We start from the raw sequence: 21365 nt of genomic DNA on the forward strand, positions 1-21365 counted from the left end.
ACCTCCTAACTGAGGTTGAGTTGAAATGTGAGTACTTTTGAAACCAGCTGAGCGGCATATTTCTAACAACGACTCTTGTAATTCACTTCATAGTCGAATATTTTTTCTGTAACTTTTTTTTTTGGCGGGGGTGGGGCGGCGGGTGGGGGTGGAGGGCGGCAAGCACAGAGTCTCTGTCACTCAGCATGGAGTCCAGGCTGGAGTGCAGTGGTGCGATCTCAGCTCACTGCAACCTCCGCCTACTGGGTTCAAGCAATTCTCCTGCCTCAGCCCCCCAAGGAGCTGGGATTACAAGTGCCCGCCACCACACCCAGCTAATTTTTTGTCTTTTTAGTAGAGATGGGGTTTCACCAAGTGTTGGTCAGGCTGGTCTTGAACTCCTGACCTCAGGTGATCCACCCACCTTGGCCTCCCAAAGTGCTGGGATTACAGGCATGAGCCACCTCATCTGACCTTTTTCTGTACACTTTTAAAGATGATCGAAACATTTAAAATAATTGTGTCTAATGGACAGATATAACAATGGGTTTTAATAATATTTTAGTTGAATGGGACAAATTTGTACTGAGTGTTTAAATATCTGTAAAAATATGTAAATATTTAGAAATATTGATGTTTAATATTGAAAGAATATTAATTGACAGATTATAAGATGAATGAATTGAGCATTAAAAAATGTATCATCAATAGTGCTGGTCTCTCGGCTGTATCTGATAATTTCAGTTAACAAATAAGGCAAATGCATAGAAAATTGTCGTGGATTTGTCAGAAGATGGAAAGTGGCAGGTAGCTGAGTCTGAATTGGACCCAGCCTCACATGCAAGTGTTGGTATGACAGGTTTCTGAAACCATTTACTGTGGAAAGTTGTTGTGTCAGGGAGATTGACAAATGTTCTATAAGATAGAGTGTAGGGGTCAAGTTAGTTTGGAAAATGCTGACTGCTACATCATCTCTTAGGGACACACAAGGCAATTTGGCATATTAAAGATTGTGAGAAGTCCTGTCTGAGCACTGGCCAATAGAAACACAAGGTAAATCACAAGTACCACTAAAATCTCCTCATAACGACACTGACAAAAGTAAAAAGGGAACAGATAAAATCAATTTTAATGGTGTATTTAACCCAGTGCATTCAAAATCTTATCACTTTACTATGTAACCAGTAGAAACACATCAATGAGGCATTTTTGACTCCTTTTTTCACGTCAAGACTAAGAAATCCAGTGTCCGTTTTTGCATTTAATGAGCATCTTTTTTTAAAGCAATTTTTTTTGTAGAGATGAGCTTTCAGTCTGTTGCTCAGGCTGGCCTTGGCCACCCAAAGAGCTGAGATTACAGGCATGAGCCACTGACCCTGGCCTTATGAGCATCTTAATTCGGACCCGTATGATTCACAAGACACCCTGGCTCAGTGGCTGTGTGTGGCCGGGGTTACGTGTGGGGTGGGACAAGTTTTCTTGAAGAGCTCTGTTCAACACCATTAACCTCCACCATGTCACAGATGCATCTGACTTTAGAAAGCTCCCCCATTCCCAGCACAAATGCATTTTTGATTTGGAACACCTGGTGACACCTCATCTCACCAGACCTGACGATACACGGAGCCCATTTTTGGGAAGGTCACTGCGTGTCAGGGATATGTGTGAAGTGGACACTGCTCTTCCAGTCTGCCTGCTGCCTTCCTGTGTAGCCCTTTTGCTCTTTAAACAATAGCTACTTTGCTAAGAAACTCGGTGCTGTCCAGCCGCCTCCAGGCATCCCGAGGGTCTGGAAATGAGGTCCCTGCTCACCCCAGTTCCTGGCTGTGTGATCACGGTCTACAACAAGATGAATGTCTCGCTGTTCTCATGCTATTTAGTATTTTATTTATTTTTCTCAGACAGAAATGACTAAGCCCATAAGAGGATGTGCTCACCAGGAAGCGAGGAAGCCACATGCACAGCACACGGAGCTGCTGCTTCCCCAGCTGGGAGGCCTGGTGCAGGGTCTTGCCATAGCCAAGGGCTCTGGGCGGAGGAAGGTGGAGAGATACCACGCTCAGCTCCCTGTGCAGTTCGCGATTCACGAGACACCCGAAACACAACGGTCTCCGGTCTAAATGGAATTAACTCAGTCTCACTCACAAACATCAGGGAGGGACCCACTTCACAAACAAATCCAGACTATCTGAGAACTGGCTGCTGAATGTCCGAAGAAAGCTGCATGTGATGGGCTTCTCTGGAAATTATCTGAGGTTTCCTTAGTTGAATGGGACAAATTTGTACTGAGTGTTTAAATATCTGTAAAAATGTGTAAATATTTTTATGGTCCTTGAGGTCGACTGAATGCAAGGAGGCTGCACAACCAGCAGATGTGAGGAATGAAGCCGCCGAGGAAACTGATTTCAGTCCCGATGCAGTTTCTAAGACGGTGTGGGGAGGCGGGGAGGGGAATGCTGAATAATAAGATTACTCAGAGCTACTAACGATCCTGATTCAGTAATTTTCTGCTTAAAAAGGCACTTCGACCTTTTCCAAGCCCAGATGTATGCGTCTTAATGGAAGGTCATTCCCATGCACAGCAAATGCAGCCTAGATTTATAAGAGAAACTGATAGATTCTTCAGCAGAGTGAGAGGGATGACACTGCTCCTATTTATTGGGTAAATGATCTATTTTATATGGCACTATATGTACATGCACAAATGCATAAATTACGCAAAACAGTCTCGGCATAGTTAATGAACATGCCTGAAGGCTAATAAAAAAGTGCTTAACTAGTTCTTTTATTTTCTCCTTTATGCATAACAGCATTTTACTTAATAGCATAAATCAAACTGAAGGACCATCTGTATTAAAACTTAAATAACTTTTTGGGGCTGTGTGTAGGCATAAAATAAAGTGTCTAGGGTAGAAAGCATGTTCAGATCGCCCTGAGATGAAAGGCTTACCTGCAATCTGTATTTCTTTTTCAAGATTCCTTCTTACTTAAGATGAGTGTAAATATTAAAGAATATTCAATTATTTAGCAGTTTTGCTTTTTCTTCATGGTCAGTGTCTGTGTGGTTTATCAACGCTGTAAACACACATTCACACTGAGAGATGATGTGAGCGTTAGACACCCAGGGTTGAACTACAGCTGGCCCAGTAACTAGTGGTGCTATCTAGCCGAAGTCCATGAGTGCATCTCAGCGTCATCTCTACAATGGGGACACCAGCATGGCCACTCTGCATTTGGCAAGAGTCCGGTGAGGTAGATGCAAACCATCAGCACCAGACTGACAACTGGTCAACCATGCAAATGCATGCCAGCTGCAAACCATGGTGAGCAGCAATGCAGAACCTGAATTGTATGAGCAAGAAGTTCGAGCGCCTATAGGCTGACTACCATAAGGGCCTCATCGAAAATATTGCTTATAACAAATAGCCAGTGAGCACATGAAAAGACATTCAATATCACTAATCATTAGAAACTTACACATTGAAACTACTGGGAGATAGATACTACTTCTCACGTATTAGGCTATAGAATTAGGTTGGCTACTATTTAAAAAAAAAAAAACCACCACCACCAAAACAACAAGTGGTGGTGAGGATTCAGAGAAATTGGAATCATGTTGAGAAATGGGTGCGTTATTGGTGGGAATGTGAAACGGTGCAGCCTCTGTGTCAAAGGGCAGTTAAAAAACTCAATGTAGAATTACTGGATGATCCAGTCATCCCACTTCTGGGTAGGTACCCAACAGCACAGAAAGCAGGGTCAGGAACGGACTTTTGTGCACCTATGTTCATAGCAGCGTTATTCACAATAGCCAAAAGCTGGAACCAACTCAAGGTCCCATGGTTGCCAGGGGCTGCAGTGGCGGAAATGGGGAGTTAGCGTTTAATGGGGACAGAGTTTCAATTTGGGATGATGCAAAAGTAATGGAGGCGGATGGTGGTTATGTTTGCAAAACAGTGTAAATACACTTAATGCCACTTAAGTGTACATCTAGCGGTGGTTAAGACTGTACCTTTTATGTTGTGTATATTTTGCCACAATTTAACAACAATATAAAGTATGGTGAAGTTTTTTCGTGTTTCAAAATACTGAGTAGTGGAAAGCTTCTTTTGTGTTTTCTCCGTGGCAGCCTCCTTCTTCATTCACATGTTTATTCATTCATTCTTCTGGTCATAAAGACTGTCCTGAGCTCCTGTCATGCGGCAGATACTACAACAGACGTGAGGTCCAGAAATAAACGCAGTGCGGAGTCTGATCTTCCCAATCTAGAGTCTAGAAACGAAAATAATCCCAGGAATAGATTAGTGCAGGATCACACGGCCAGTGCAATTCATAGAAGGGGCGTTTGTAAGATACTGAAAAGGTAAAAACAGAGAAACACAGGGATGAGAATAGAAAAAGTGACAGAAGAAAGAGAAATACATTTTATGTAAACTCAATAGGTGACCATAGGCATCCATTTTTTTCCTGCTATAAAAAATAACTGGATTTATGTTATCACTTCTGCCATTTGATTTAAATTTTCTAATAATAAAGGTTCCCTAGATTGCTAAGGATACTAAAGGTGGTGTAACCTACTCCTTACAGTGTTTTGCACATGGGGAAACTGAGGCCCATAAAGTCAAAAGGCAGAGTAAATGTTCACACAATTAAATTAGTGACAGACATGTGTCTATAATCCAGGTTTTCAGAAACTGACAATTTCCTTATGTTACAGGGCTTTTTCCAAGCTGGCCAGACACCTGTTCCCAGTGACCCAATACTTACTGATATGTGATCTCATATTTATGGAGTGCTATCAATGAGCTTTTCAAATTATAGTTATGTCATTAAGACCTGCTTTTTATTAGGGGGTTAGGCACATTTTCTTACTTCTGAAAGGGCAAAGGACTTCATTCTGGTTAGGAAAAGACAGGCAAGGTCTGCGCTCCTGACATGAAGTTCAGACCCACTTACTGGCATGTAAATCTGCCCATTTGTTCATTATGCATCCATTTAACAAGCAGTCAACCCATACGTTGTTGACTATTAAATGCAGCTGGGATGTAGTAATGAAAGGGATGGGCGTAATTTTGCCCTTAATAACCTTACAATCTGGTGAAAGTAAATTCTACCTTTCTAACTGGCTACTTGAACATAGGAATTGGAAGAGGAAGCAAGCCAGCTGCCATCAGGAAAACAACAAATGTGCCCAGAGAGAGTTAATCCATTTATAAAAACCAAAATCACACACACACACACCCCAAATCTACTCACAAGTGCTGCCATGACACCTAGGAACAGAAACAGGATTTGGAAAGGGCTTTTAAAGGATTCATTATGAAAAAAATATATTTAAAAGAAATTTTGTTCAATATTACTAATTGTACTTTATCTTATAACACTTATGGGGAGCACTTGGAAACTGTCGGCTTTAGGGCAAGCACAGTGGCTCCTGTCCTGTCATCTCAGCACGTTGGAAGGGCAATGTAGGAGGATTGCTTGAAGTCAGGAGTTCAAGAGTAGCCTAGACAATATAGCAACACCTCATCTCTAAAAAAAAATAAAAATAAGAAATTAGCTAGGCATGGTGGTGCACACCTGTAATCCCAGCTACTAGGAGGCAGAGGCAGGAACACTTCTTAAGCCTGGGAATTTCAGGCGGCAGTAAGCTTGATCACACCACTGCACTCCAGTATGGGTGATGGAGTGAGACTCTGTCCCTAAAAATATAAAAATGAACTGCTTTATTTAGCCTTTAGCTTTTTATATAAAAAGTAATATTTTATTTTAATATTTTTAAGAAATAATAAGGTAGAATGTATTGTATTGACACAATGGCAATTTCCAGGCCTTAAATAATTTTGGTTAATAAGTAATTTCTGGGCCAGGCGCAGTGGCTCACGCCTGTAATCCCAGCACTTTGGGAGGCCGAGGCGGGCGGTCACGAGGTCAGGAGATCGAGACCATCCTGGCTAACACGGTGAAACCCCGTCTCTACTAAAAATACAAAAAATTAGCCGGGCATGGTGGCGGGCGCCTGTAGTCCCAGCTCCTCGGGAGGCTGAGACAGGAGAATGGCGTGAACCGGGGAGGCGGAGCTTGCAGTGAGCCGAGATCGCGCCACTGCACTCCAGCCTGGGCGACAGAGCGAGACTCCGTCTCAAAAACAAAACAAAACAAAAAAGGAATTTCTGGGTCTTGCTGATCCTCAACACACCCTGGAAGAGCTTTCTGTTTTGTTTTGTGTTTTTCACTGACGGATCCTGCTCCTCACGCCCTGGATCCTCTGAAGAAGAATCTTGGGGCTGGAGCACACAATGGTCACAGAGGAGATGGAAACAGAAACCGAGGAGGAAAAAATAAAATGAAAGAGAAGGAAACTCAGTAAGGGAGTCCGCTGAAAATCGTTTCAGAAGCTATTGGTGTGGATCACAAGGCCATCAGCACATGTGGCTGTTACCCGGGTGTTAGCTGTGGACAGTATGGGAGGAGAGACCCTCTTCAATGCCAGTGCACTGACTCTGGGAGGCAGAGGACTCTGGCTGTAGGCAGGAAACTTTCATGCTGGCATTTTGACTCATGTTTTAGTAAATTGCAACTTTCTTCCATTTACGTTGGTGTTAAGGTAATGCCAGCAGTGGGGAGAGACCAGCATAAATTAGACAAAGCTAGGATTTCTCAGGATTTTAAAAAGAGCCAGATTGAAAGAAAATAGCTACTTTGGGCAACTTTTTCCACCAGATCCAATCTTCACATATAAGGAACACCATCATTTTACCATGTTACATTTTTAAAATTTTAACATTGGCTGTTTTGTTATTCCTGTTGGAAGTCTTAAGATAATAAAGTGAAGCATAAATAAAGCTACAGATATGGACAGAGACCGTCTTCTTGACCAAACCCAAGGCAGTGTCTGCACTTTCTTCTGGACTGGACCCCGACCTTGGGCTCTGTCCTTGACCGGCTTAGTCCAGTTTTAGCAAGAATCCTGCTGGGTCAGTTTAGCAAAAATTCTCGACTCTTGATAGCTGATCAGATTTCTCATCACTCATCCTGGATATCTTACCACCCTGGGCTGCTTGCAGCATGAATCCTGCTGAGACGGTCTAGCAAGAATCCCCCTCCCCATGATGTACCATCCACTGACCCCACCCTGCCCCGTGGCTGTAAATGTCCACGTGTCCTTGTTTTACCTGTTGTTGATCCCCAGCACTCTCTCCCTACTGCAAACCCCATTGGGAAGTCCTTTCTCAAAATGCCTTCCTTCCTGTCTTTAACAAGGGTCAGAACAATTTTTTCTTTGATATTACTCAAGTACCATTTCACACCTGGTCAAGAATCAAAAGAGTTCCTAATATATGACCTAGCAACTTTTAACTTTCTATAAGTTCTCTTTTCTTTTTAGAGCCTGAAAGATTAAACATTCATCATGGTATTATGTGATGGGAGCTGCAGGGAAGTAGAAAGATGATGAGTTTCATTTGGGGCAAATTGAATTTGAGTTTCCAGCAGCATAGCATCCGGGAATATTCAGCAGGCGTTTGAAAATTGGCGTCTAATCCAAATGAGAGATTAGTGCTAGAGGTAAAGATTGGCAACCTGTCTTCCCAGGGACAAGAACTGAAGCTCCAGCCATGATCCAGCCTGCCTGTGGGGAGGGTGGTGTCCATGTCTCCAGAGACTACAGGACATCCCGGGGTGGATGAAATCGCAGCCAGGGAGAATGCACACCCTGAGGAGTGTGAAGCTCACAGCAAGAGGGTGTTAGGAAGGACGATGGGAACTGGGCTTGTGTTAGGTGTTTTGGGGGTGATTGAAGAAAGTGGGGACTCTGTGGACTGGGTGCTGTCAGGAAGCTGGGCTCATTCCTGGATGGGGGGGTCTTCATCTGTCTTATCTCAAAGTCGAGCAGACTATAGCAAGACCAGGCTATAATTGGTAAAGAAATAGTGGTCGCTCCCTCTCATTAGCCAGGATAATGGGATGGTGGGTCATTTTCATGGGTCATACAATGTGCATATTTTGTTTGTGTTTAGAAATCATTACAGAAAGGTCTTGTCTTTTTCTTGATCTATCCTAGTCTCAGAGTGGTCTTGCCTGAGGTTGATGTTGTATGAAACTCTTTGTATCCATGGAGACAGCATCAGGGCTCACCTGATGGTCCAGCCTAGGTCCTGGAGGTCATGACTGCTTCTCTCTCTCTGGAAGAAGGAGAGAGCATCTTGAGCACTGCACCCTCCCTTACGACCCAGCTATTCAGAGAATGGCAAAAAAAGTGAAAGTAGGAGGAAAACCAGAGAATGCAACATCGACTCTTCTCACTTTGCATTTAAAAAAATGCACGCGGCCAGGTGCAGTGGCTCACACCTGTAATTCCAGCACTTTGGGAGGCTGAGGTGGGCGGATCACTTGAGGTCAGGAGTTTGAGACAAGTCTGGCCAACATGGTGAAACCCCATCTCTACCAAAAATACAAAAAAAATTAGCAAGGTGTGGTGGCAGGTGCTTGTAATTCCAGCTACCCGGGAGGCTGAGGCAGGAGAATCACTTGTAGCTGGGAGGCGGAGGTTGCAGTGAGCTGAGGTTGCACCATTGCACTCTAGCCTGGGCAAGAGTAAAACTCTGTCTCAAAAAAAAAAAAAAAAAAGAAAATTGCATGCACCTGTGTGGAGACACCACAAATAAGACATCATAGCACAGTGGAGTTAGCTGGAATTTCCATCTAGTAAAACACATGACATCCCTGACTTGCAGCTCGTGCAGAAAACTCTGCTAAATTCATTTAATTTAATTCACTGGAGGAGGTTTGCAGTCGAGCGGGGTATCCCTAAGGAATTCTCCAGTTTGTTAATGATTTGATCTGTTACCAAAATTCTCGGGTTTTTTTTTTAAAGAAGTTGCAAAATGTCATAAAACCATCATGTCTGTCTTTTGATGTCATTTCAATTTGTCTACAAGTGACAGATGACAGATGTCTCTTGATCCATTCTGACCCAATGGGTTCTTGTTAAAATTAGATTTTACCATTCTTGCCCCTTGCTTGGACTCACAAGGGACTCTGTGAATGCTGCTGGATAAATGTGCCTCCACGCTTTCTAGAACTCTCTCCAGGCTTGGGCTTCTTGGCCCAGATTTTTAAAGTTCCTGCAAGCACCATGGTTACTGCTCCTTTCTTCCGAGGCCGATTCCACACATTAGCATGGGGTGGGAAGCCGGCTCCCAAGCCCACAGTGCACACGGTTTCCTCTTTTGAATGCAGGCTGCTTTTCATCTTGACCACATTCTCCCACTGTATGGCCCATTCTACCCCACGGCCCCATCTTGGCACCACAGGGATGCCAGTGTGAGTCTCGTGGCCCACTCATCGGGCGCAGTGCCCTGGGATGCTCCCTGTCACCATGCACAGTGGGACATGTGAGAAACCCCAACTCTGCATCCTCCTTCCCTCTCCTGGGAATCTCCAGGACCCGCTGGGACAACACAGCGAGATGAAAGTTCGGAGAGGGCGACCTGGCACACAGCAACCCACCACCTTCTTGGCTGTGTCCCATTTGCCTTTCCAGGCCATTTTTTCCCCTGGGAAAAGCCCTGAGGAGGCATGTGTGATGTGTGGGTGTTTTCAGATCGGGACTTTAAACCCACGTCTTTGATGGCTCCATTAGTTATGCTCATGTTGATCCCTCATTTGAAGTGTGAAGGCCACCCTGCACTGTCAGCACGGGACTGCCACAATGCAGCTATTGTCGCCAGCGTTCTCTAGACCAACAGGGCTTCGAGCTGCTGGTAGAATGCCAGCAACGACACTGGAAAGTACCTTCTCTCATCTGGGCACCTAAGAGACAGGAGGGATAAAGTTACAAGCAGCTAGGAGCCATCCTCCATCGGTATGATGACTTATTTGCAGATGAGGAATCAAATCTGAGCAGCTTTGGTGCCCAGAACACTGCTGCCATTTAAACAAGGTGCTTTCATGCAGCTCTTGTTGCTCTGAGCCCTTGAACGCTGTGCATTTTCCCTCCCCACTAACCCAGACGCAGCCAGTGTGGCATGTACGCCTGCTTTCTGCCCGGACTGAATCACCTTATTTGTCAACAGCTGACACTGTTCATACAGGATTTACACATATCACTGGAAATGTCTGCATGCTGCTTAAGTGCATGCCAATTGGTTAAGTGTGACATTGTGGCAATATGTTTTAGAACTTTTGTTTGAGCTCTTCTAGAGCAAATTGGCCCTTAAGTGAAAACATACGGACAGGAGAGATCCCAGGTGCTTCAAATTAGCAGAGATTTGGCTAATTCCATGGATTTTGGTATATTCGCCATAAGCAAAGTTCATTAAATCTGAGGCCAACTTTGTACCTGATGTTAGCTGACTAATCCATCTTAAGAATTCCCCAAGCCCACAACAAAATATTCATTGATAATCTTCAGATGTGTCTGCAACCCTTCCCTTCCCCTAGATGGTTCTGACTTTTACTACTTAAAGTTGCATGATTATTTGTGGGCTTGTAAGTTTACCTGTCTCCGTGGTTAGTATAGTGGTGAGTACCCCCGCCTGTCTAAGTTTACCTGTCTCCATGGTTAGTATAGTGGTGAGTACCCCCCGACCCCGTCTAAGTTTACCTGTCTTCAAATCTTTCCATTGGGAGGTTCAAATGTAAATTCAGCAATGGGGAAAAAAACTGTCCATTTTAGATATTGAGAACATACATCTATGTTCCTGTGAATGAATATTAACAAAGATACACGATCCCGACTAATGTAGCTGGGTGCTCATTTTATGACATAACATATTCCTGGAAGTATATGAATGGAGGCCTGCTATGGATGTTCAACCTTATTAAGTGGGAACCTTGCAATTCACGGGCAACAGTGGCAATCATCAGACAAACGAAGCCGTAAGACAAAAGCTAGCAGAGTCAGAGCCACAGCAGCACGTGCATCAGTGACTCAAAGCTCCCCCTGCGTTTCACTCCATAACTGAGTTTACCTTTTCATCATATTATACTCACAGTGACATACTCCTTCTGTGGCACCGCTGCTTGAGAGTCCCAATTGATGCCTATTCTAAAGGAGATTGCTTGCTATTTAAAGTGGGGGAACCCAGCTTCATGTGGTATTGGAAGTCTACTCTTAATAGTTGAACCCAGTGAAATATAAAATCATCCACATTAAGATTTCAGAACACAGAAAAATGCTTCTTAAATTAGAAATATATTCTATAAATGTAGTATTATACTCTTTGCTTTCCATTTTGCTGGTAGGTTCTGCTTTAGTAATACAAATTTTAAAATAGGATTTAGGTAAAGAATCTAAATAAATATAATTATGCACTGCCTGTAACAGTTTTTTTTTTTTTCTTAAGCAATGGAAGAGAATTGCTTTGTCAAGACAGTGCCAGGCAAGAAAATTGTCACAGAAAACCAAAGCAAAAAATAATCTAAGTGAAAAAAATATATAAATATATTCTTTATAGCTATGGTAAAAGAATCACACTGTTACTTTATGAAAATTCTTTAGAACAAGTTTCATGGAAATTTAATTTTCTAAATTATGGAAACAACTGTAGTACATTAACTGAACAATAATAGAATTTCATATCACCACCCACAAGGATTCTGGATTACTAGAATAAATTAGTGGGTTTTTTTAATCAGAAAGAAAATGTTATGATTATTTTAAAAATATCTATGTCATACTGTAAGGAACCGGCATTTTAAACCTTATGTCTTGTAACTTTATTTCTCTTAGGGCTGAAGCTCAGAATTTTCATTATAAGTCAACTGTCTGGAAGAAAAAAAGGAATGCGGTGCTCCTTGAATTCCATAACTCTTACCTGCTTTTATTATCTTCAATGATCTGAGAAAAAAAAATCCACAAAATCTTCCCTTCTGCCAACCTTCATTGGTCATAACTGTTTTTTGTTCCAAATCCACACTCTGGGCCATGCACGGTGGCTCACACCTGCAATCCCAGCACTTTGGGAGGCTGAGGCGGGCGGATCACCTGAGCTCAGGAGTTTAAGACCAGCCTGGCCAACATGGCAAAACCCTGTCTTTACTAAAAATACAGAAAACTTAGCTGGGCACAGTGGTGTGAGCCTGTAGTCCCAGCTACTTGGGAGGCTGAGGCAGGAGAATTGTTTGAACCCGGAAGTGGAGGCTTCAGTGAGCCGAGATCATGCCACAGCTCTCCAGCCTGGATGACAGAGAGAGACTGTCTCAAAAAAAAAAAAAAAAAAAAAAATCCACACTGATCCCTCCTCGTACTAGCATGCCCTGGTACTTCGGAATAACAAAGAAGAAGAAAGAAAAAAAGGAAGCATGTGGCTGGTAGTGACTTTAGAGATCATTGATTCGAACACTCTCAACAGGCTCCAAAAGAAATTGCAACTGTGAAGCAAGGGGGCTTTGCACAGGCGATGGGGAGAGAGGCGTGCGGGGTGCGTGGTTTCGGAGAGCTGGAGCTGCCAAGCCCCTTGGACTGGAGCTGCATCTCCAGCGGGTGAGCCCGGGCACTGAAGTTCATTTTCCCTTCTGCTCCCCACCTGCCTAATGCGTGGGATGGGACCCACTCCTACCAGAGGAGGACAGACAGGCTAAGGTGCCTCCTGGTGGCTGTGTGGCTCTCGAAGGAGGGGAAGAGGTGGGGATAAGAACGCTGTCTCTTAGTTCTGTGCTGGCTTGGGAAAGGGAGGATGAAGATAGAACCACTAAATGACTGAGGTTTCCTTCTCTTTGCCTGTTTGATCCCTCAAACCAGTCCCCATGCTGAACCCACATGCTGAGCTCAGGAGTATGCAAGGGTCTGAGGGGCAGCAGGGATATGCCTTGCGAAGCCGTGTGCTTCCCTTTTGCCCTTTTCCTTGCAGCGCTCTGGAAGGAGGCTTAGAAACAAGAACTGAGATGCGACCATTGAATTCTCTGGCGCCAAGTCTCAACTCCCAGTGCGGAGAGTGAGATGACCAAGCCATGGCCTGAGTGTCCACCTTGAGAGAGTCCACACCTCAGCCTAGGGTTTCTCTGAGTGTCCACCTTGAGAGAGTCCACACCTCAGCCTAGGGTTTCTCCTTGTTAAAATGCAGCATGTCCACCTCTTTCCAAGTCCTCAATCTAGTCCCGGTTCTTCCTACACAAATTCATTTTGGGCACCTTGCCAATGGGGGCCCCTCCTCCTGTCTTCCTGGTTTCCTCTTCCTCTCCTCGCAACCCGCGAGCTGCTGCTGGTGCATTTGATCAGCCGTTCCGCACCCCCTTCTCCTCCCGCCAACCCCGTGAAGTGAACACTCTTCTCAATCCTCCTCCCCATTCAGCCTGGGCAACTCATCATGTCTTCTTGACATCTTAGACAACTCCAGTCCAAACACTGTCTCTCATCTCTTCTACACGGTTTGTATTTATGTTATATACAGTTTAGTGCCGCATATGAAAAATCTGAAGGAATCAATGACTCTAAAGAAAGACACAAGACAGCAACTTCTTCTCTCTAGTTTCAGCTACTGCTCTGTGAACAGCAGTCAGATGTGGAAGTTGAAAACTTAATTACATTTTTTCCCTGTTTTCTGTGCACCTAAAATATTGTAGACCCTTAATAAATATGTCATTAGAGAAAAAAATGAATGAATGGATAAACAAATGAATGCAAGGCCCATGTTGAGGTACTCTAATTAATTAATTAAATTCAGCCTTTGTCTCAAGGAATTTGCAATATAAAAAAGAAGATAAACTCTGCAGTTTTCTCTTATATAAAACAGAATGGCCACCCTATCATAAATAATCTGGGAGCTGACAGAAGAGAAAGACTAATTATGTCTGCCTCAGAAAAGCCTTCATAAAGAAGACATAATTTGAGTCACTTTTGAAAGACTAGAATTTAAAAGGTGGAAAGAATCTTGAGGAACATTCCAGAAACTTCTGAGAGGCTGTAAATGCTGTACAGGAGCAAAGACATGGAGGGCTGTGAGCTCCTTAAAACCGGAGTCTGTGTCTTGCGTGTTTTCATCTCCTCTTCCTCATCTCAATGCCTGGCTGCAGCAGTAACTGTGAGGATTTGGTGCTATGTGCAGGGGTATGTTTTGAAAAGGTGGGATTTTGGAGAGGTAGGAAATAGTTTCAAAAAGCAGGCTGAAGGCAGAAGACCCCAAAGCTCACCTCAGGAACACAAGACATGATTCCGGGGGTGGGAAGGGCTGACTTGTTGGTTCTGGTCCTTGTTCTCCTACTCACCAGTTGTGTGACCTTGGAGAAGTTTGGCCACTGCAGCCTTAAGGTTTCTTACCTGTAAAAAATTTTGTGGAAATGGGTGGATGAACCCGTTGTGCGCCTGCGAGGTTCTGCTGGTCACCATCTACTGCTGGCTGTCTCTTTGAGGTTCAAAACAACCAAGGAGGGGGTGGTAGGGTGGGGCGTTGCTCTCTCCCCCTGCTTCATGCTCATCCAGCTGTGTGCAGAGGACCTCCTCCCTGGGCTGTTGGAGGCACAGGGCCTAGGCCATGATACTGCCAGGAACCCCTGGAAATCATTCAACTCTCATTTCTTTTTTTTTGTTTGTTTTTGTTTTTGAGATGGAGTCTTGCTCTTTTGCCCAGGCTGGAGTGCAGTGGCATGACCTCGGCTCACTGCAGCCTCCACCTCCCAGGTTCAAGCAATTCTCCTGCCTCAGCCTCCCTGGTAGCTGGGACTACAGATGCCCGCCACCATGCCCCACTAATTTTTGTATTTTTAGTAGAGACGGTGTTTCATTATGTTGGCCAGGCTGGTCTCAAACACTTGACCTTGTGATCCGCCCACCTTGGTCTCATTTCTTTGAAAATAAAAAGAGAAAAATGGTTATAGTAATAATGAATTCAGCTTGGATCATATTCATGTTTATATCAACTCATTTAAAAATATACCTCTTAGTATTTATATAGAGGAACCACCCCTCTCTGCCCCAAAGAAAACGTGCCTGGAGCCATGGACGTCATGTCGCTGTGCTGATTGCTTGAGCTTCTCTTGTGAACCATGTGCTGGTGGCACAGAGCTGAAAAACACTGATAAGGGGCCTGCCCTCAGGGAGCTTCTATCTGAAGGTGTGCAGCTAGGTCGTGCGATTGACTGAGTAGACTCGCAAAACATCGCATACATGCACAGTTTTTGTAATGAATAGGGTATACTTCTAGAACACCAGCAAATCATGTTTGCCCCTGAAAAGCAAAAGTAGGTTGACATCCAGGTAACCCTGTTGAATCCTCAATCCAGCTGGAAAGGTAAAGCTCCAGGCAGCGTCGGAAAAGTCACTGAAGCTGTGTGCGTGCGGGTAGGTGAGCCAGCAGCATCAGACTTACAGAGTTTGTTCTTGGGGCAGCTTCATGGTTAAAATGCATTTTGGAAAAGAGATGTGCAGAGGTTCTAGGGAAGTGGTAGGAACCCAGTGCTACTAACTAGGCATGTAATCTGACATGTCAAGAGCCATTTTTTATGGAGTGACTCCCCTTCAGAGGGCACAAGAAGAAAGTGTTGCTTTTTGCATGAAAGTGTCAGTGCTTGCAACTTATGAAAGACACTGCTAAAAGCAGAGGCTCTATTTTTATTCTCCACAGCCTGGCCACCGTGGTGCCGGGGCTTTGCTGCCAAAGAGGAAACATGCACAAGTCTGGTCAGTAAATATCACCAGCTAGACAGTCCCAGCTGTTGTTCCAGGATGTGTTTTCTCATTGCTATCTGACAGGTTATCCTTCCCTGGAACCGGGCTCCAGAGGGTTTTCTAGTGTGGTCAGTCAGTCATAACATAAAGTTTACCATTTCAGCCATTGTTAGGTGTGCATTTCAGGGGCATTAAGTACATTCACATTGCTGTGCAACAAAAACCTCACCATCCGTCTCTGGAACGTGTACATCTTTCCCTAATTGAAACTCCGTCCCCATCAAACAGTGACTCCCCATTATCCCTTCCTCAACCCCTGGCCACCCCCCTTCCACTTTCTGTCTCCATGAAATGTGATGACTTGAGGGACATCCTAGGAGTGGAATCATACCGTATCTGTCCTTTTGTGCCTGGCTTGTTTCGCTTAGCATGCTATCTGCAAGCTTCATCCACGTTCTGGCATGTGTCTGAGCTTCCTTTTCAAGCTGAATAATATTCCACTGTAAATGGATGCATGATGTGTTGCTTATTCGTCTGTTGATGGACACTGGGGAGGTTCCCACATTTTGACTATTGCGAATACTGTTGCCATAAGCATACGTATGCAGATGTCTGAGTTCCTGCTTTCAATTTTTTGGGGCATATACCCAGAAGTGGAATTGCTGGATTGTAAGCTAATTCCGTGTTTACTTTGTTGAGAAACTGCTATGCTATTTTTACACAGTGGCTGTAACATTTCACATTCCCGCTAGCAGTGCACAAGAATTCCAATTTCCCTACATCCTATAAAACTTTACCTTCTGCTTTTTGTCTTTATAGCAGTCATCCTAGTGGCTGTGAAATGGTATCTCATTGTGGTTTTGATTTGCATTTTCCAAATGACTAGTGGGGCTGAGCATGTTTTCATGCATTAGGGCTTTTAACTCTGTGTCTGCTTTGGTTTGGATGGCTGTTGCTGCAGCAGGAAGTGTGGTCATAAATAGGAATATGCATGCCAGGAAGCTGAGGGAAACTTGAGGGATCACCTAGACCAGCTGATATGGTTTGGCTGTGTCCCCACCCAAATCTCATCCTGAATTGTAACTCCTATAATTCCCATGCGTTGTGGGAGGGACCTGGTGGTAGGTAACTGAATCATAGCGGGGGTTACCTCCATGCTGTTCTCTTGGTAGTGAGTGAGTTCTCACAAGATCTGATGGTTTTATAAGGGGCTTTCCCCCTTCGCTCTGCACTTCTCCTTGCTGCTGCCATGTGAAGAAGGAGGTATTTGCTTCCCCTTCTGCCATGATTGCAAGTTTCCTGAGATCTCCCCAGCCCTGCAGAACAGTGAGTCAGTTAAACCTCTTTCCTTTATAAATTACCCAGTCTTGGGTATTTCTTCATAGCAGCATGAGAACAGACTAATACACCAGCCCTTTTCAGCCTTGTGAGATTTTTGTAGAAGCAGCAAAGTGGTGGGCTGGCTGCTGGGCACGGGGCAAGGGGAGTCTGGCTGTACCTTCCTCTGGCTCCCTCTGCCTCCAGGGTGGGCTCCAGGTCTCCTTCAAGGAATGCTGCTGGAAACTGCCGGACAAGGCCAAGCCCTGATTTTACAGATGGGCATGATATGTGTCTAAGGTCCTATGGCCTGTGAGTGACAGAGCAAGGACTACAGCTCAGGTCTTTAGAGCTTTTTTATTTTCCATGCCAGCCACCCCCTGCCTTCAGAGATGGAGTCAGGCAGGGAGTGCTAAGAGTCAGAGTGGAAAGGAGGACTCCTGCGCTGAGAACACAGAGGGTTCACCACCGGGGATGCTGCCACCGTCTCAGGAGTAATTTGTATCAATTCGATAAATGTTTATCTGGAAACACCCAAGAGTCAGGTATGTCAGAGTATATACATATTAATAAACAAAGATCTCATCTCACAGATATTCACAGTCACAGAAATAAAACCATAGATGCTTGCAAATGCTTGGGAGTAGGAAGAGGGCAGAGCTGCTGTCTCAGGATTGGAGAGTGGGCTCAGGGGAACCCTGGTGCGTGTGGCATTGGCAGTGACAGGGATTGTCTGGGAGAAAAACAGCAAACCATTCAAAATAATTTAAGCTTACTTTTGACAGAAGGAAGAGGATCATTCGGTGACAGCAAGGTCAGAATGAGAATAGAAATTTGAGGGACATGAGTGAAGAGGTGTTTACCGGGACCCAGGTGTGGGCATAGCTGAAGGCCTAGGTGGGGTGGGGGGACCCGGGTGTGGGTATAGCTGAAGGCCCGGGGTCGGGGGGAGCTGGGAGGGGTATAGCTGAAATCCCAGAGTTGGGGGACCTGGGTGTGGGTATTGCTGAAGGCCCGGGGTGTGGGGACCTGGGCGTCAGTATAGCTGAAGGCCCAGCTGGGGGCAGAGGGTGACGATGCTATGTGGAGAAGAGGCCCTGTCTTTCTGTGGGAACCAATGTTCAGGAGAAGTTCTCTAGTAGTTTGCCAAGGACACAAAAGGTATAGAATTCTGTAATATGTGTTTATAATAGAAGAGAGCTATAATGCTGAAGAACAAATGGTGTTTTATTTGCTGTATTTAAAGAATGGCCTTCCTGAAATGATCTGTGCTAATGCAGACACCAGAAAGGGAAGGAATAATATGCTCACATGTTTACTAGGGGCAGGGATAAACAGATTTTACAGAATCTTACAGGGGAAGCCTAGAAGATGAAGTTTCTTTATAAGAAAACTAAAATTGTGGCCAAGTACATCACCTACTAGACCCAGGAGCAGATTACACCTATACCTGGCTGAGCCCGGCGACATACCTGACTGAAGCTCTGAGTTCTGAAAACCCAAGTATTAGGACAATCTCATATTTAAATACAAGCATAGTTGCTCAACAAAGTTGCCTTAATAACCTAGAGAGTGGCCCCTTCTCCCTTCCTCTTCTTTCTCCCTCCCTCTCCCTCCTTCCCTCCTTCCTTCTCTTCCCTTCCCTCCCTTTCCTTCTCTTCCCTTTCTTCCCCTCCCTTCCCCTCCCCTCCCCCTCCCTCCCCCTCCCTCCCCCTCCCTCCCTTCCTTCCTCCCTCCCTCCCTCCCTCCGTTCCTTCCTTCCTCGTTCTCTAGCCCCATTCAGGGTGGGAACCTTTAGTAGGATGGAATTCTAAAGAACCTGAAGTCTTCAGAGGTGTACAAGACTGGTGTTATGCAATATTTAGTGTTACTTGTCCAATATGGAGCCAGGATGCTGGGGGAAGATCTGAGATCCAGGGAATAACTTTGAGTGATTGAGATGGGAGAGAAGAGGGACTCCTGTAGGTCCACATGAGGTTAGTTCTGAATGGGCTAACAAGTAAAATAAGAAACAACTTTGTACAATGCTTTGGATGCTATTGTGTGCTCATGGTGATCCAATACTAAGATTTTTCTATTGGTAATAGCCTACATTTATGTACCTTCCGAGGTGGTAAGGGTGTCCCTAAAGAGTTGCTTGTGGATGTTCTAAATAAGTTTTAAGGTAAAATGAAGTGTCTGGGGCATTTCCAGCCAAAAAGCACAAGAGAAGGGGTAACAGTCTAGGCAGTGGCAACATGTTCTTATGCTCAGGCATGATGGTTGTGGGTCAGTGTAATGGCTGCCTTGGAAGAAAATTTAAAAATCCTTTAATCCTACCCACTTCTCTGAGACATGGAAAAACCCCAGTATTTCAACAGATGAAAAGAGCTAAATTCCTTGCTCAGGATCAAACAGCTGCCTATGGGCAGGGCTCTGGTGAGAACTGAGGCCTTCTGAGTTTTAGACCAATGCCTTTCCAATATGCAATCACTCAGTGGCCATTGGTGAAGGCCACTCACTCCCTTCTCTCCTGCAATCCAGGTACTTCCTGTGGTATAGCCTCATTTCCTGTGGTATAGCCTCATCCTCAGGCATGTTTGAAGCAGGTACGGCTCATTCTACTTTGGAGGACATGAAGAAATTAATTAAGCACCAGCAGCACCCAGCCATCATTTTAAAGAAAATCACCATTTAGATTTTGGGGCTCTCTGGGTGGCCATGAATATGTCTCACCACAGATTATATCGGGTGGTAATTTTCTTCTTGCATGCACAATGATTCCTCCTAGATTCACTTTACAATCTGGTGAATATTAAATTGTTATTACAGCATGGCTTCTTCCACTTCATTTTATTTTACTACCAAGGTTATGGGCTCAATGTTGTAGTTAAGTTTATTTCACTTACAATCGAAATCTATTTTGGTCACTTGTTAGCTTTCTCTATCTTGTTTGTAAATTGGCTTCCTTTTCTGGTGCAAAGGTAGAAGAGACCAAGGTACAGCCAGTAGGGTTGAGTTCATGTTTCAATAGTAGGTAGCTTTCTGCTATCTGAATAGTGACCTGATTCTCAGACCCATCGTATTAGTTCACTCTTGCATTGTTAATAAAAAACTGCCAGAGACTGGGTAATTTAAAAGCAAGAAGGTTTAACTGGCTCATGGTTCTGCAGGCTGTGCAGCAAGCAGGGCTGGGGAGGCCTCAGGAAACTTAAGGTCATGATGGAAGACAAAGGGGAAGCCGGCGTGTCCCGCATGGCTAGAGCAGGAGGAAGAGAGCAAAGGGGGAAGTACTACACACTCTTCAACAACCAGATCTTGTGAGAACTCATTATCACGAGAACAGCAAGGGAGAAATCTGCCCCCATGATCCAATCACCTTCCACCAGGTCCCTCCTCCAACACTGAGGATTACAATTTGACATGAGATTTGGGTGGGGACACAGAAACCATAGCACCCAGTTCAAGGTGAAATAGTTAAATTCATAGGTTATGTTCCCTTGTTATTTTTTTCTGTATCCCTAACAGTTGCTGCGTCCATGCGACTGTATTAGTCATATTTCTAGCTCTGCAAAGTTAACACTTTGACATCTGCTGTACATGGATATGCTGGATGCATAATCTTCTGGACCACCCTGTCATGTACCTGAATCACCTTGCAGTGGTTCCGGCCTTCTCCTCCCTACCTCCCCTTCTTGCAGGAAGTTCTGCAAGGCATGCTTTCCACTAGGACCAATCCGGGGCCACACCTCAATCACCTTTTTATCATGCTCTCACACTCAAGATCTCTATCCTATTCATCTGCCCTAATCACCCCACAACCATATCCCAGACAACTGAGGCCAGTTCCTATGCCACAAAGCCCCCAGAAATCATTCAATCTAGCCAGACCTAAGCCTGCTAACCCTGCCTTGCTATGGAAGCCATAATAAAGGCTCTTGCCAGTTTTCCCCTCCCTCTGCCTCTGGCCTTGGGCTTCCCTACATGGCCCTGGGGAAGTGCTGTGTCCACCACTTCCACTTGGGGTCTGTGAGTAATAAACTACTTTCCCATGGTAGTTGACTCCCAGGTGGCTGGCCTCGCCACAGTTCAAGTTTTCTATTAATACCCTAAGTTGTAAAATAGCTATGTCTCTTTATTCCAACAGACATTCTAAATGTACTATCTTTTTGGAAATGTCACATTCCTGAGTTATCTTTTTACACAGTTTTACCTTTGTTCACTCATAGCAGATCCAATTATTGGGTTTTGTAGAAATTTCTTAATGTAGACATCAAATACCATTCATTCTATTGTCTGAATCTTGTGCTAATCATATCACTGCAGTTAGAATTTTTGTTATTTATTTATTTATTTATTTATTTATTTATTTATATTTACTGGCCATAAGCTTTAGGGCCACACTTTCTTTCTAACCAGTCTATAAAACTGGGGTTTACTTTGGGTCTCCTACTTCCTTGTCAATGATTGCAATATTTACTGA

General features: G+C 44.4%; 1 long non-coding RNA gene across 1 annotated transcript in view; it reads left to right on the forward strand.

Annotated features, from left to right (window-relative positions):
• The window catches only part of LOC129393173 (uncharacterized), a 52398-nt gene that overhangs the window by 14039 nt on the left and 16994 nt on the right, over positions 1-21365 (forward strand). Inside the window, exon 2 of the long non-coding RNA XR_008619865.2 lies at positions 11714-12466. This is a non-coding gene — a long non-coding RNA (uncharacterized LOC129393173). The remainder of the gene's footprint in view (positions 1-11713; positions 12467-21365) is intronic.

The sequence above is a fragment of the Pan paniscus genome, chromosome 8 (genome assembly GCF_029289425.2).
Source record: "Pan paniscus chromosome 8, NHGRI_mPanPan1-v2.0_pri, whole genome shotgun sequence".
In the NCBI taxonomy this organism is placed as follows: Eukaryota; Metazoa; Chordata; class Mammalia; order Primates; family Hominidae; genus Pan; species Pan paniscus.